Raw genomic sequence first — 16636 nt, 5'->3', positions numbered from 1 at the left:
CCGATGTTATTCAATCTATATATTGAGCAAGCAGTGAAGGAAACAAAAGAAAAATTCGGAGTAGGTATTAAAATCCATGGAGAAGAAATAAAAACTTTGAGGTTCGCCGATGACATTGTAATTCTGTCAGAGACAGCAAAGGACTTGGAAGAGCAGTTGAACGGAATGGATAGTGCCTTGGAAGGAGGATATAAAATGAGCATCAACAAAAGCAAAACGAGGATAATGGAATGTAGTCGAATAAGTCAGCTGATGCTGAGGGAATTAGATTAGGAAATGAGACACTTAAAGTAGTAAAGGAGTTTTGCTATTTGGGGAGCAAAATAACTGATGATGGTCGAAGTAGGGAGGATATAAAATGTAGACTGGCAATGGGAAGGAAAGCGTTTCTGAAGAAGAGAAATTTGTTAACATCGAGTATAGATTTAAGTGTCAGGAAGTCGTTTCTGAAAGTATTTGTATGGAGTGTAGCCATGTATGGAAGTGAAACATGGACGATAACTAGTTTGGACAAGAAGAGAATAGAAGCTTTCGAAATGTGGCACTACAGAAGAATGCTGAAAATTAGGTGGGTAGATCACATAACTAATGAGGAGGTATTGAATAGAATTGGGGAGAAGAGGAGTTTGTAGCACAACTTGACAAGAAGAAGGAACCGGTTGGTAGGACATGTTCTGAGGCATCAAGGGATCACCAATTTAGTATTGGAGGGCAACGTGGAGGGTAAAAATCATAGATGGAGACCAATAGATGAATACACCAAGCAGATTCAGAAGGATGTAGGTTGCAGTAGGTACTGGGAGATGAAGAAGCTTGCACAGGAGAGAGTAGCATGGAGAGTTGCATCAAACCAGACTCAGGACTGAAGACCACAACAACAACATGTAGACAGTGAACCATCGCTAGCAAAGTCGGCTGTACAACAGAAGCGAGTGTTAGGGAGTCCCTCTAGACTAGACCTGCCATGTGGCAGCGCTCGGTCTGCAATCACTGATAGTGGCGAGACGCGGGTCCGAAATATACTAACGGACTGCGGACGATTTAAAGGCTACCACCTAGCAAGTGTGGTGTCTGGCGGTGACACCACATTCCTCCACCACAAATCGGTGTATGGATGTGGTATAAGATTTCCGCCCGCTGTGGGGAGAACCCCATGTTGACGTATGCGACGAGGTGGAGAGCCTAACAATAGTCGAGGCTGCGCCACCCGCACCTTGCCATTTGGACTGCGGGGAGCTAGGGAACGCCTGAAGACCTACTCCAGGGTGCACGCCAACATGCGGTGTATGCGCCCGTAGACAGACAGGAAGGGCGGAAGGGTCGACCTCCATCGGGCTGGGGCACCCGACGGGCGAAGGTGACATATGGTCTGGAGAGGGCAAGAGGTCCATGTCGGAGGACAACTAGTCCCGGGGAGCGATCGGCGGTGTGTGACCCAGGGGGGCGCCCGGCGGTTGCAGCTACACGTTCACTGAGGGCGGCGCCGGCGGGAGAGCAGGCGGCGGCGGCGGCGCGTCGCCATGGGGCAAAATGGAAGGCAGCGTCGGTAACACCTGGGGATGAGGTGAGCCAGTAGATGGGTCCCCGGGGTGCCGACCAGGCGGCACCGTCGCTGAAAGCAGACGGGGAGCGGCAGAACCCGTCCGACGACAGAGGCGCAGCTGATTGAGATGCTGGCGCACCGCCCCAGAAGCCCCCAAAACCAGATATATAGCGCGCCCCAGGCAGCGAAGAATGCGCCCTTGCAGCCAACGCCGTGAACCTCGATAGTGGCGGTAGTAGACAACGTCGTGGGGCAAAAGCAGGTGTCTGCCACTGCACAGGAACCGGATGCGGCGGATGTAGCAAAGACATCAAGGTTCGATGAGGGCGACCGTGGAGCAACTCGGCCGGCGAGCGACCATCCCGGGGCTGAGAGCGATATGAGGACAAAAAGAGCAACAACGCATCCTCCCGAGAATGCGACTCTTTCAACTTCAACATCTGTGACTGGAAAGTCCTGACAAATCGTTCAGTGGCCCCGTTTGACAGTGGCGAAAACGGCGCGGACGTCAGATGTTGAATACCATTAGCCTTGCAGAATGACTGAAATTCTGGGTCATCGTGTAGCAACAAAATGCAGAACGGTAGCAAGGTTAGGGTCGACAGTTGTGACTGTAGCGACACGACGAAAATCAATTGGAAACGAGTAGACCACGTCATCGGTTTCCGAATCAATGAATATACAAGCAAGTTCGGAGGAATTGAATGCCCTATCCTCAGCAGCAGGCAAACAGGACAACGCATCGGCGTTTCCATGCTTAGCAGTGGACCGATACAAGATATTGTAGCGGTACTGTGAGAGGAAAATAGACCAGTGAATGAATTTATGCGCTGTACGTGGAGGTACAGGCTTGTTCGGATGAAAAAGCGATGTCAAAGGTTTGTGGTCTGTGATTATGGTAAAGTGACGACCATACAAGAAGTCATGAAACTTTGTAACACCAAATACGAGAGCGAATGCTTCTTTCTCGATCTGTGAATAATTTCTTTGCGCAGACGAGGGCAATTTGGACGCAAAGGCAATAGGGCGATCGTGCGATCCATCTTTGTGCGCAAGCACAGCACCGATCCCGAAAGCCGATGCATCCACCATGCTTCTGGGGATCGAATCGCGTAAGGCAAGTATTTCAACCGGCAAGATTTCAACCGGCGAAAGGCTCGTTCGCATTCCGTCGTCCAGACGAATGGAACACCTTTACGGCGTAAGCAATGAAGTGGAGCTGGGAAGAGGCATGCAGCACGTATCTGTGATAATAGTTGATATTTCCCAGCACACTCTGTAGCTGCTTCAAATTCTGTGGCGAAGGCAAGTCTTGTATGGCACAGAGGTGCGTGGGACTGGGATGTATACCCTGGGCATTGAGTACATGTCCCAGGTATGGCAAGTCACGAGCAAAAAACACACATTTGTCCTTCTGTAATCGAAGACCATTTTGTCGCAAGACCTGAAATAATGATCTGAGATTGGCTTAATGTTCTTCTTCTGTCTTTCCGGAGATCACGATATCGTACAGATAGTTTGCTGTAGTAGGGACCGATGCACAAACAGTTTGTAGATATTACTGAAACAATTCAGGAGCGGAGCCACACTTGAATGGCAGTCGTTTGAATTGATACAAACTAAGATGCGTGTTAACCACCAAAACGCGCTGGGATTCTTCGTCCACCGGTATTTGCAAGTACGCATCTGCTAGGTCCAACTTCGAAAAATATGTGCCCGGGCACAGTTTGTCAAAAAGATCTTCCATGCGGGGTAAAGGAAAAGTTGCAATCACTAGTTGTGGATTCACTGTTGCCTTGAAGTCCACACAAAGTCTCAATTTTCCCAAAGATTTTGCAAAATTACTAAGGGTGATGCCCAGAGAGAAGCCTGCACACGTTCAATTACACCTTGTGATTCCAAATCGTGTGATGTTTTTGCAACCTCATAACGCAATGGGTGGTGAACAATGCGCGCTCTGAAAAATTATGGTTGCACGTTTACTTTCAGTTCCAAATGTGCTTTGTAGTTCTTAGTGCAACCGAGGCCCAGTGCAAAAATGTCTGCAAATTCTTCACATGGACGAGAAACACTGTCTGAAGGCACAGTCTGGTGCATTGATAGGACATGATTTACTATACACAAGTTAAACAACTGAAATGAATCGAAACCAAACAAGTTCACTGCAGAAGAAGAATGAAGGACGTAAAATGACACAAGTTTTGTTTGTCCTTTGTATGTTGCAAGAAGGCTGCAGTGTCCTAACACACGGATCTCTTGACCTGAATAGCTAGTTAACTTAACATTTGCGGCACACAACGGAGGTGTGCCCAGCATTTTGTAAGTGTCTTGATTGATCTGTGAAACTGCAGCTCCGGTATCGAGCTGGAATGGTATCACTTTGCCATTAATGTCCAAGTCTACAAAAACTTTATTGTCCTGCTGACGACAAGAGCAACTGTCTCGTGCAACGTGAACTGACACTGGTACAAAATCACTTGCGACTTGACGGGAGTTCCGGCGATGTCGACGCACACTATTTGACGGACGAACACAGTCACTGTTAGAGAGAGTGGCACTGGGCGGAGTGGAATGAACGACATGAATTTCCATGGGCGAAGTTTTGCGAGCCTGAGTACCCTTGTTTCGATTCCGATTCCAGCGTGAAGCAAAGGGCCTGGAATGGTTTTGAGTTTCTGATCCAAGCTTTTTCTGGCAAACACTCTGAACATGTCCTTTTTTATTACAGTAAAAGCAAATAGCTTGGCGTGACGGGCAATTCTCATGCGAAGGTTTAGTAGCGCACCGCGGGCATGATTTGAGCACTGCATTTGCTTGCCAGTGCGGCAAACCCGATCCAATATGTCCATCACTTGTTGAAGGGAGAGACTGACTAGTTTCAAAATCTGTTCCCTTATACGAACATCAGAAATGTTCTGTGCAATTGCATCACGTACCATAGTATCTGAATGTGGGAGTCCACATTGGCACTCAAAAACACAATCCATAATAAGGCCTTGCAAGGTTGCAACCCACTCCCGATTAGTCTGATCTGCTGTACACTTTGTACAAAAGAAGGTATACCGTTTCGCAACTACATTGACTGATTATTTGAAATATGCATCCAATGCAGACAAAATTTCGTCGTAGGACAGAGTTGCTATGCCGTGTCAGGGAAATAATTTGACTAACACTTGGTAGGTTTGCACACCAACGGATGACAAAAGAAAAGGCTGCCGCTCGTTACCTTGAACTCTGTAGGCGGCGAAATGGAATCCAAATTGGCGTGACCACTCCGTCCAGCTTTCCAGTGAAGCATCAAAAGGTCTGAAGGTCGGTGCAGCTGCGTGTTGTGGCTGCGTTAGCAGTGGAGCGGCGGCTGCCGCATCGTTTTTTAGTGCACGTTGACCCTGGATGAGCTGTCCAAGGGCATCCAGTAATGCCTGCATCTGCTGATTCTGTAAGCGATAAAATTTGGACAGTACATCTGGAGATTGTGGCGAAGCCATTACACAATTATATCAGGGCAGTGTGAACAACATATGTCAGTATAGTTAGGAGCACCGCTTTTATTCCTGGTCGCCAATGTTGTGATAGCAGAAAGGCCAACACTGTGTTACTAGTGGAGGCCGAAATGCACGCGTTTTAGCTCAAGCAGGCTGGCGTGAGGAGGGAAGAACTATACTGACGTGAGGTCTGGAACATGACAAGGAATTAGAATCCAGAAATCGGACGTAATTAGTTTGATACTTAACTTTAATCCATTAATGATGAACGTCGCTCTTGATGGTACATGATTCACAATATTATCTGTTCAGAATACATTCATAGTAACTGAATATGGCGCCTTGCTAGGTCGTAGCAAATGACGTGGTTGAAGGCTATGCTAAACTGTCGTCTCTGCAAATGAGACCGTATGTAGACAGTGAACCATTGCTAGCAAAGTCGGCTGTACAACTGGGGCGAGTGCTAGGGAGTCTCTCTAGACTAGACCTGCCGTGTGGCAGCGCTCGGTCTGCAATCACTGATAGTGGCGACACGCGGGTCCGACGTATACTAACGGACCGCGGCCGATTTAAAGGCTACCACCTAGCAAGTGTGGTGTCTGGCGGTGACACAACACATGGCCCACATCACAGCAAGACTTTTTCTTTCTGTAGTTGAGTAGTTTCCTAGAAGAATAGGCTCTAATCATCTCTTTTCTGTACGAAATTTGCACCAGAACAGCACTGATCCCATACCCACTGGCATCTGTGTGTAGTTCTGTAGGTGCTCTCTCGTCATAAGACCAAGTACAGGGTCAGTCGTCAGATATTTCCGCAGCACATCCAAAGAATCATGTTGAGCACCACCCCATAAAAATTTAACATCAGCTTTTAACAACTCTTGAAGTGGCCTGGCTTTGATACAAAAGTCTTTGATAAAATGATGGTAATAAGAACATAATTGAAGGAAACTTCTCACACCTCTAATTCTCTTAGGAATAGGAAATTACATTATAGCTCTCACCTTTTCTTGGTCTGCCCGCGCTCCTTCGTTTGACACAAGGTGTCCAAGTATTTTGAGTTCTTTTGCTCCAGACAGACAGATTGAAGTTTCAATCCACCTTGTTGGTGACACTTAAGGATGGCCCTCAGTCTTTTTATATGTTCATCAAATGTCTCTTAGAACACTATAAGATCATCTAAATAACGAAGACACATAGTACACTTCAGGTGAGATAGAAGATTATCCACCATCCATTCAAAAGTTGCTGGTGCATTACACAAACCAAAAGGCATTACCTCAATCTCATACAGGCCCTCAGGGGTGATGGTTGCAGTTTCCTCACGATCAGCCTCATCTACTTCGATTTCCCAGTATCCCGAGTACACGTCCGTGGTTGAGAAAAACTTAGCCCCCTTCAGACAATGTAGTGTATCGTCAATTCGTGGAAGAGGGTAAACGTCCTTTTTAGTTATCTTATTCCTTCCTGTAATCAACACAACCTCGTCGCGAATTATTTGACGTTCCGTTGCTGACACACGGTATGCTCTCTGGCTTATTGGTGGATGGTCTCCAGTGCTAATCCGGCGCTTCACCGTCAATTTGTCTAATTTTCTCTTCACCTGTGGATGGAAGCATTCAGAGAACTCTTGAAGAATGGCAAGTAGCTTCTTCTGCTGTTCCTTAGTGAGATTTGGTGATAGTCGAGCTAGAAGATCTTGTCTCGGAGTGGTAGCGCTAATTTCGCCCACAGACTCGGCACGGGAAGTTTCTATGATGCTCAGCTGTTCTGCAATTAACAGCTCAGCGTTTGCTACACACATGGGTCTTGGAAGGCTCTGCAGTTCTTGGCGACAGTTAACTATCCACAGTTCACCGAATCCGTTCTTAAGCGAGACGACAGAGGCTGGGATGACGAAGTTATTCTCCAGTGGTATACTTCTCTTACATTCCACTACAAGATCCATGGGTTGATGCATGGCATGACACATGACAGTTACCTTTCTAGAGCTGACCACAGGAATGATCACTTCATCCAGTACACATAGTCTTTACACACTCGGCCGTGCATCTTCCTGTCCACAGTATCTCATCTCGTCTAGCATAATCTTCGAGTGAGCAGAATCTATAACTACCTGAGAAGCTTTCAAAAACTCCCATCTGAGAATGACGTCATGTCTACAGTCTTGTAAGACGATGAATTCTAAGGGCCGTGTATGGCCACTTATACCCATACGAATGGTATATCTTCCTGTAGATTTTATATATTTCCCATTAGCCACCTTCAGCAGAGATGTTTTGCTGTCGACGAATCCGTTTTTCTGCAACTGGCGACGATACTTCTCCGAAATGACTGAATATGAGGCTCCAGAGTCCACAAGATCTTGGGCTGATCGGCCATCCATGAGGATATCGACGTGGTTTCCTATCGTTTTTTATCGACGGCAGAGGATTTTTCTCTTCGGCGTCCTCACCTCCAAGGAAGGTCGCACCTTTTAGTTTTCCAGGTTGCGGCGGCTAGGTGGTCGGCCAGAGGTTCTAAACGGCGCTGGAGACCTTGATCGGCGTGTTGGGGAGCGTCCTCTTCAGCGGCTAGCTTGCGGCGATGGTGACCTACGTCGTCCTGCACCCACATCTTCTTGTTCATCTTCGTCGTCCTGGAGTTGGCGTTGGTTAAGATCGGTCTGCTGTCTTCTGGCGCGGGCGTCATCAAATATCCGCCGCCTTTCTCGACAATAGAGCACCACATGTCCCGGTCGTCCGCAGTGGAAACATACTGGTTGGAAATCCTGGGTCCTCCAAATGTCAGTCTTCCTTGGTGCCCAAACAGGTTCCTCATGCAACATTGTAAGAACGTAACTCCGCCTGGGTCTCGACTTTTTCACCGTTTTAAAGGGAAATGAAGGACGAGAGATTGGGTTCAATGTCTGTTCCACTTCCTTCCTTATGACCTCTTGAAGCGTCTCAGTTTTTTGGTTGCCGTGCAATCCAAAGTGCCTTCTGAACTTCCTCTCTATTTGACGAATAACACTTGTGTAATCAGTTGCTTCCTCCATCACAGACATCGTATCGACGTTTGGAAGTCGTTCACACTTCTTGTGTGTAATTATTTTTTGATGCTTTGTCTCGATATACTGGCACCATTTTATGAAGTCGTCTGCTGTCGAAACCTCCTTCAGGAGTAGGGCTTGATAAATGTCCTCAGAAACACCCTCCATGAGATGTGCAACCTTATCTTCCTCCTACTTTCTAGGATCCACTATTTTACACAGCTCCAAAACGTCTTGAATGTAGGATGCTGTAGTTTCTCCTGGATGCTGTGCCCTGCACTTTAACTTATCGTCAGCCTTGCACTTCTGTCGTTGTGCGTCGCCGAAATACTTGCTCAGTCCCGCCTGGAATACTTCCCAGCTTGTGAACTTCTCCTCGTTATTCTCATACCATTGCTTGGCGTCAGCCAAACACACAGTATCATCTCATTTGTTATATTTGGCTATACGGTCATATACCTTCAGCCACTTGTTTAGATCTTGGCCATCGTCACCAGACAACCCGGATGGATGTTACATGTGGTGGCACACAGTGCTGTCTCCAGTAGACTGTGATCTGTTGAATATAGCTCGAACTCGGGTTTCTCGATACGTAAATGGCGGCTCTGTCGTGGCCTGATGGGAGCTACTGTGTCGTCGATAATATGTGCTATCACAAGTTCCAATAGACGGCACCTACACCACAATAATATCAGCTAGAAGAAGGTGAACTTAGCTGAATGACGGACACTAACTTCACTTAACGAAGGTTTATTCAGCACTTGCACATACAAGAGCGCGAAGCGAACTGCCTCTGGCCAGAACACATACAGTACATATACAGCTACAGAACATTCCAGTACAGTGATTCTGGCCATTTGTGGATTCTTCTAGAATGTACTTGAACCAAACTCAGCAACAATAAAATAACAAATAAATTAAAGTTGATTACCCGGGGCATAAAAATTTCCAGTGTAAGGATAAGGCAACTGCACAGAGAACTAAAATGTAATAAAGATATTCATCATCATCATCATCATCATCATCATCATCATTTAAGACTGATTATGCCTTTCAGCGTTCAGTCTGGAGCATAGCCCCCCTTATACAGTTCCTCCATGATACCCTATTCAGTGCTAACATTGGTGCCTCTTCTGATGTTAAACCTGTTACTTCAAAATCATTCTTAACTGAATCCAGGTACCTTCTCCTCGGTCTGCCCTGACTCCTCCTACCCTCTACTGATGAATCCATGAGTCTCTTTGGTAACCTTGCTTCTCCCATGCGTGTAACATGACCCCACCATCTAAGCCTGTTCGCCCTGACTGCTACATCTATAGAGTTCATTCCCAGCTTTTCTTTGATTTCCTCATTGTGGACACCCTCCTGCCATTGTTCCCATCTACTAGTACCTGCAATCATCCTAGCTACTTTCATATCCGTAACCTCAACCTTGTTGATAAGGTAACCTGAATCCACCCAGCTTTCGCTCCCATACAACAAATTTGGTCGAAAGATTGAACGGTGCACAGATAACTTAGTCTTGGTACTGACTTCCTTCTTGCAGAAGAGAGTAGATCGTAGCTGAGCGCTCACTGCATTAGCTTTGCTACATCTCGCTTCCAGTTCTTTCACTATGTTGCCATCCTGTGAGAATATGCATCCTAAGTACTTGAAACCGTCCACCTGTTCTAACTTTGTTCCTCCTATTTGGCACTCAGTCCATTTATATTTCTTTCCCACTGACATTACTTTCGTTTTGGAGATGCTAATCTTCATACCATAGTCCTTACATTTCTGATCTAGCTCTGAAATATTACTTTGCAAACTTTCAATCGAGTCGCCATCACAACTAAGTCATCCGCATATGCAAGACTGCTTATTTTGTGTTCACATATCTTAATCTCACGCAGCCAGTCTATTGTTTTCAACATATGATCCATAAATAATATGAACAACAGTGGAGACAGGTTGCAGCCTTGTCTTACCCCTGAAACTACTCTGAACCATGAACTCAATTTACCATCAACTCTAACTGCTGCCTGACTATCCATGAAAAGACCTTTAATTGCTTGCAAAAGTTTGCCTCCTATTCCATAATCTTGTAGAACAGACAATAACTTCCTCCTAGGAACCCGGTCATATGCCTTTTCTAGATCTATAAAGCATAGATACAATTCCCTGTTCCACTCATAACACTTCTCCATTATTTGCCGTAAGCTAAAGATCTGGTCCTGACAACCTCTAAGAGGCCTAAACCCACACTGATTTTCATCCAATTGGTCCTCAACTAATACTCGCACTTTCCTTTGAACAATACCTGAGAAGATTTTACCCACAACGCTGATTAAAGAGATACCTCTGTAGTTGTTACAATGTTTTCTGTTTCCATGTTTAAAGATTGGTGTGATTACTGCTTTTGTCCAGTCTGATGGAACCTGTCCCCACTCCCAGGCCATTTCAATTATCCTGTGTAGCCATTTAAGACCTGACATTCCACTGTATTTGATGAGTTCTGACTTAATTTCATCCACCCCAGCCGCTTTATTGCACTGCAATCTATTGACCATTTTTTCCACTTCCTCAAATGTGATCCTATTTCCGTCATCATTCCTATCCCATTCTACCTCGAAATCTGAAATATTACTGATCGCATTTTCACCTACATTGAGCAACTCTTCAAAATATTCCCTCCATCTGCCCAAGGCATCCACAGGATTCTCCAGCAGTTTTCCTGACCTGTCCAAAATACTTGTCATTTCCTTCTTACCTCCCTTTCGAAGACTGCTAATTACACTCCAGAATGGTTTTCCAGCAGCTTGACCCATAGTCTCCAACCTGTTTCCAAAATCTTCCCACGATTTCTTCTTGGATGCTGCAATTATCTGTTTGGCTTTGTTTCTTTCTTCAACATAACTTTCTCTGTCTACCTGGGTTCTGGTATGTAGCCATTTTTGATACGCGTTCTTTTTCCTTGTACAGGCTGCCTTGACTGTATCATTCCACCAAGCTGTTTGCTTCATCCTACTTTTACACACTGCTGTTCCAGGACATTCTTTAGCCACTTCTAGTACTGTGTCCCTGTACCTTGTCCATTCCTTTTCCAATGACTGTAATTGACTACATTCAACTAACTGGTACCTTTCTGAGATCGCTGTTATGTACTTGTGCCTGATTTCCTTATCCTGAAGTTTCTCCACTCTTATCCTCCTACATATGGACCTGACCTCCTGCACTTTTGGCCTCACAATCCCAATTTCACTGCAGATTAAATAATGATCAGAGTCATCAAAGAATCCCCTGAATACACGTGTGTCCCTCACAGCCTTCCTGAATTCCTGATCTGTTATTATATAGTCAATGACAGATCTGGTTCCCCTGCCTTCCCAAGTATACCGGTGAATGTTCTTATGTTTAAAAAAGGAGTTTGTGATTACTAAGCCCATACTGGCACAGAAATCCAAGAGTTGTTTCGTGTTCATGTTGGCCTCCATATCCTCTCCAAATTTACCCATAACCTCTTCATACCCTTCTGTTCGATTTCCAGTCCTGGCGTTAAGATCACCCATGAGCAGAACATTGTCCTTGTCCTTTACTCTAACAACTACATCACTGAGTGCCTCATAAAAACTATTCATCTTATCTTGATCTGTCCCTTCACAATGCGAATATACTGACACAATCCTAATTTTCTTGCTAGACACTGTCAAATCTATCCACATCAGTCGTTCGTTTACATACCTTATTGCCACTACGCTGGGTTCCATTTCTTTCCTGATGTAAAGCCCTACACCCCATTGTGCTATTCCTGCTTTGACTCCGGACAGGTAGACCTTGTATTCTCCCACTTCCTCTTGTTTCTCACCCCTTACCCGAATGTCACTAACAGCTAAAACGTCCAGCCCCATCTTACTTGCAGCCTCTGCCAGCTCTACCTTCTTCCCAGAGTAGCCCCCATTGATATTAACAGCTCCCCATCTCATTACCATTTGTTTTCCAAGTCGTATCTTAGGAGTCCCTGGTTTGTCAGTTAGAGGTGGGACTCTGTCACCTCCAAAGGTCCGAGGCATTTTGCTCTGATTGTTGCCAGCATCATATTTAAAGTACCAGGGAAGCAGGTTGCTAGCCTTACTTGCCCCAAGTCCCATTGGGTTTTACCCCTAATGGCTGAGGGACTAACCGGTGGATTTGGTAGTCTTTGCCATATGAGCACAAAGGTAACCACGACTCAGAATAAGTCCGAGATGCCCAGCCTTATTCCAAAGTAACTGGTATCCCAACTATCGGGACCACTTACTTGGCCACTCATACGTTGCCCGTGGTTCATGAACTAGGACATGACTACAGGAACCCACACCATGAACCACAATAAAGATATTTATTTCATTAAATATATTAGACTCTGTAAAACCATATTTAAAAGAGTTGTCAGGGCAGCAAAACAACTGGAAATAACAGGGTAATTTTAAATCATAAAAATAAGATAAACGCTGTGTCGTCAGTCATTAAATGTGAGTTAGGTGTTAAAGCCTGTAACCAAGAAATTTAAAAAACTGACATTGAAGGAAATACTATTGTAAGTCCAACTCAAATACCAGAGTACTTTAATGAATTCTTTATAAACGTAGCAAAATCTGATGTAGATGTAACAGATTATCAAAACAAAGTAAATCCCTTTGGCCTAGGTGAAAACTCTGAAAACTTTACAAAATTCTTAAAAGTTTCTGTGGAGGATGTAGGAAATGCTATTCTAACATAAGAAAGAAAAATGTACAGGTTTGGCTGGAACACCCACCAAAGCTATTAAAATGATACACAACAGAATAGAAAGCCCACTAGCTCATATAATAAATCAATGTTTTGAAGAGTGCTGTTTCCCATGGGTACTGAAATATGCTGAAGTCAGATCACTCTTCAAGAGGGGTTCATGAGAGATCATGGGAAATTATCATCCTATCTCGATTCTCCCAGTCCTATCTAAAATACCTGAAAAACTTGCTGTTGCACAAATCCAAAAATTCACTGCAAATTATTCTGTTATTATAAACAATCAATTTGGTTCTCTGGAGGAGAAAACCATCATGGACGCCGTAAACAGTTTAATTGAGAAAATAAGTACATTATTGGACAAGAGAAATAAGGCGGCAGGAATTTTCTGCGATCTCACAAAGGAGTTTGATCCTGTAAACCGTGCATTGGTTGTTTAAAAACTTGAAAAGTATGGCATTAGCGGCAGTGACCTACAACGGCTTAAATCCTACTTATCAAACAGAAAGCAAAGAGTTAGCATCTCTTAAAATGGTGCATATTACTTTTTCTGACTGCAAAAAAAATACCTCAGCACGTTTCACAAGGCTCCATATTAGGCCCAGTTCTATTTCTCTTCTCTTCTCTGTTAATGACTTACCATTAAATATCAGCTCCCCATCAGTTCTGTTTGCAGATATTTCTTCTGTCTTAGTTGAAGATCAGGGTTCATAACAAATTCCCAAATCTGTGATCAGTACCTTCACTCAGTAGCTTAGAAACTTAGTTTCAGCTAAATGGGTTGAATCTGAACATATCCAAGACTCCCACGATGCAGTTCAGAACCAAACAGTCAAAATGTGAGCTGATTAAGATTGTATACAACAACCAAGATATAGAAGAATTTGACTCAGTCAAAAATTTGAGCTGGCAGGCACACATTGAGTACCTAGCAAACAAACTGAGCAGCTTTCCATTTGCAGTGTAAATATAATCAACTGCAACACGAAAAGTAGCATATACAAGCTACTTCAAATCTATTATTAGGTATGGTATTGTTTTTTGGGTAATTCGACAAACAAAGTGCGGATACTAAAAATACTGAAAACCTCATTCGAAATATGTGTATTGCAAATCATAAAGAACCATGTCGACCATTATTTAGAAAACTTAAAATATTAACTCTGCCATCCTTATACATATATGAGATTATTATATTTTTGTACACCAGACATGAATTATTTGAGGGAAACCATTTTATCAAATCACATGATACTAGAAACAAAGAAAATTTTATGATCCCCACCCACCGCCTCAGACTGTATGCCCAGAGACCTCAATGCATGGGAATGAAAATTTGTAATAAATTAAAAGGGAACAAGTTGATGCAGATGAATTTAGGTTCACTTAAAAGAATGCTATATGAAGTACTGACACTGAAGTGTTATTACTCAGTGGATGAATTCATGCAGGACAAACTGCAAATTTGAGCTGGATACAATGTGTTACACATTCCAAGAAATATCCTTACAGTATTATTAGTTATTGTAGTGCTACTATTTATTACTGTAAAAATCATTGTAACTGTTTTATAAATTTTTGACGTGTTTCGTGTACACAAACCAACTGGATTGCAAATGTACATTATGAGATGAATAAAACGCGATTCAACAAGTGAGCCAGCATATGCGTCCTTGAGTCAAAGCATTATGCTTAATTATAACTCATCATACGAGGGTTTTTCGGAAAGTAAGGAACGATCTGTCTCTAGTATGCACGTCGATCGCGTTACGTCGTTCTTTCTAGTTCTGAGCACACAAAATGTTCAAATGTGTGTGAAATCTTATGGGACTTAACTCGTAAGGTCATCAGTCCCTACGCTTACACACTACTTAACCTAAATTATCCTAAGGACAAACACACACACCCATGCCTGAGGGAGGACTCGAACCTCCGCCGGTATCAGCCTCACAGTCCATGACTGCAGCGCCTTTAGACCGCTCGGCTAATCCCGCGCGGCTCTGAGCACACAGGGAGCACATAAGGATATCTAGAACAACAGTGTCTCCCGCCGAGTAAGAGGGCCTGGTGAGAAATTTCACCTGAAGCTATGCAGTCAACATTACACAACTGTCGTGCATTTTCTTCTTTAAGACAATTCTCAGCCGCATTCTGCAGGGGCAATGAAGATGCTCCTGCATCGTTTTCAGTTGGAAATGTTTGATTATCCACAATACAATCAGTAATTGTTTCCCTCTGAGTTTCATCTCTGCTCACATGAACCGCTGGCTATGAAGACAATGTTTTGGCACAGACACGAGCTGTAGGCCAGCGTAGAGAATTGGCGGAAAGCACTGGCGGCTGCCTTCTATAACGACGGTATTGGAAAGTTGGTACAACGTTACGACAAACGTCTAAGTCTAATCGACAACTATGGAGATAAGTAGCTGAAAGTTGTAGCTAACTGTTGCAAATAAAACAGTTTGATTCTCACTGTGGTTTCCATTTCGCGATCTATCGTTCCTTACTTTCCTAATAGCCCTCATAGAAGGAGAGGCTAATAAAATAATTTTTTACTTTATATTTTTTTAATATCTTAGGGTTTCCAGTTTTCTGCCTTATGGCTAGCAGTAACCTGTTAAAGACTTTTGTTTCAGAATGTAAAATTCCATTCAGAATCGTAGGTGGGATGTATTGTCTACAGGGATATTATTTTTACTTCCAGTATTTTGCAAGTTCATTTCATTGAACATAGTAAAATAACCCCTGTTATTAACAACAAACACTATTAGGGAGTACATACATTAACATGTAAGTGTAAGACTCCTGAAGAGATTTTTGTAAGGTGCTGAGCTATCGGTTTTACAAAATAATTCTACTCACATGGCTAACAAGTTCTGTTAACTTGTAAAGTAAAATCTGTATATAATCCCAAACGTTTCATAACAGCCTTCATCACCATCAGCAGGGACTAAGAGTGACTGTCATAAAATTGGTGAGGCTCACGCTTTTATGTCAAGTGGATGGCACCTGATTGGCTAAATTACATCATGATGACATCATGGAGATGGCATATACTAAGGTTACGTTCTCATCATTCATAGGCTATATTTATGTTGCTGTCTAGCATAGCTTGCAGCATCATCACTCATATTGAATAACGAATATCATACAGAATAAGGTGGCCAGGTATGTGAATGGTTTGAAGACTTCTTAAGTAATAGAACGCAGTACATTGTCAACAATGGCGATTATTCATCAGAGACTGGGGTACTACATTACATTACATTTCATTTCATTTATCGTTTACCATGGATCCCTTGGAGATTAGTCTCTAGGATGAGGAAAGAATCAAAGTTTTTTTCTTTTTTATTTAGATTCATGGACATTAGACAATTCTGATGCAGACGGAGTTATGAGCTACAAGCCTTGTGAAGATATTCATTGATGGAGTAGAAGGAGTTGGCCAACAGTATTTTTTTAAATTCACTCTGAAACCGATCTTTATTACTTACAAGGCCTTTGATATGCTCTGGTAAGTTACTGAATATATGAGTACCCATGTATTTGACTCCTTTTTGTACTAATGTTAAGCTTTTATAGTCCTCATACAGACTGATTTTTGTTCTGATATTATAATCATGTTTTGCACTATTTTGTGTAAAAAGAGACATATTGGAAATGATAGAGGACGTCAAGAAGTATATGTACTGAGAAGTAGCAGTTAGAATACCAAGTTTCTTAAAGAGGTCTCTGCATGATGATCTAGGACTGACACCAGATATAATTCTAATGACTCGTTTCTTAATTTTGATAATATTCTCTTTGTGAGAGGAGTTTCCCCAAAATATGA

Source organism: Schistocerca piceifrons, chromosome 11, assembly GCF_021461385.2.
Source record: "Schistocerca piceifrons isolate TAMUIC-IGC-003096 chromosome 11, iqSchPice1.1, whole genome shotgun sequence".
Lineage (NCBI taxonomy): Eukaryota > Metazoa > Arthropoda > Insecta > Orthoptera > Acrididae > Schistocerca > Schistocerca piceifrons.
The sequence above is the reverse complement of the archived record's forward strand: the minus strand, read 5'-3'. Positions refer to the sequence as shown.